Source organism: Chinchilla lanigera, unplaced genomic scaffold (genome assembly GCF_000276665.1).
Source record: "Chinchilla lanigera isolate Chin_1 unplaced genomic scaffold, ChiLan1.0 scaffold00059, whole genome shotgun sequence".
Classification (NCBI taxonomy): domain Eukaryota; kingdom Metazoa; phylum Chordata; class Mammalia; order Rodentia; family Chinchillidae; genus Chinchilla; species Chinchilla lanigera.
Window position 1 is genome coordinate 10,808,422 of NW_004955460.1, and position 1,205 is coordinate 10,809,626.

Sequence of the window (1,205 nt, forward strand, 5' to 3'; positions counted from 1 at the left end):
TGGATGCAGGCTCTGCTGGCTGGAGTGCTGTGTCTTCATTAAGTGATGTTACCAATCGCACACTTTCTGCAGGACCAGTACCTGGTGCTGTTTATTCAAACTCAGCTGTACTTGATACGTCAGAACCATCACCACCAAAAGATCGAGGTATTATGATGATGACGATGATGATGATTTTTAAAACACTGCCAGAAACTCCTGTATAACTGCTCTCAGTGGCTTGGTAGTTTCAGAGAGGGGCTTATTTTGTTAGAGATATTGCCATATGCTTGGCCAGCGTTCTGTGATGGAAATGATCTTCCTGTAATGAGTAAACTTTCATTATTAACATGGATCACAACAGTGCATTAGTTTTTAGTTACTCCAATGCAGATAGTTTCTTTTATTTCTAAGGTTTGGAAGGATAAACTCTCTGCGAGAGAATGGAGGTGAGCAAGCCTTAGAGTTTCAGTTCACCAGTAGTTACTATGTTCCCTACGAAGATTCAGTATCTACCTTTGGAAAGGAGCAGATAGGCCAGGTGGGATGGTGCACATCTGTAATCCCAGCACTCGGGAGGCTGAGGCAGGAGGATTGTAGCAAGTTCGAGACCAGTCTGAGCTACAAAGTGAGCTCAAGGGCAGCCTGAACTGCATAGCGAGACCCTGCCTCAAAAAAAAAAAAAAAAAGAGAAAAAAGGAAAGGAGCAGATAGTGTAAACACAGCTACATTTATTAAAATTTATACAGATGAATGAGACCTTAATACTTTCAATTGGTACTTGGAAGCATTTAAATCTTAAAGATTTAAGATGCGAAGAAAGTTAATACTAGAATTAGTTCCTAATTGGAATGATGTCCAGCTTAGAATAATTTGGCCATGGTTTTGAGTCCTCTTAGTAAGTTGTGGTGTGGGAGAGGGTGGTGTGGTTCGTTAAAGGTGTTCTGAGTGTGTGCGAGGGGAAGATTTTATCACACAACACAAACAACTTCATTGAATGTGATGCAGAGGTTTGAGGTCCTTTGGCTTCACCGGCAAGACTTTCCCATAGGTCGTCTTTCCACAAGGCTCCAGCTCCTCATTGCTGGGCCTTCCCTTTCTCTCCTCACTCTGCCCTTGTCTTACTCTCTACAGACTCATTTTTCCTTTCCTAAGTTTGTTCTCTATTCCCTCTCAAGCCAAAGCCCACTTAAATAATCATTAGTATCTCTCCAAATAGAGAACCA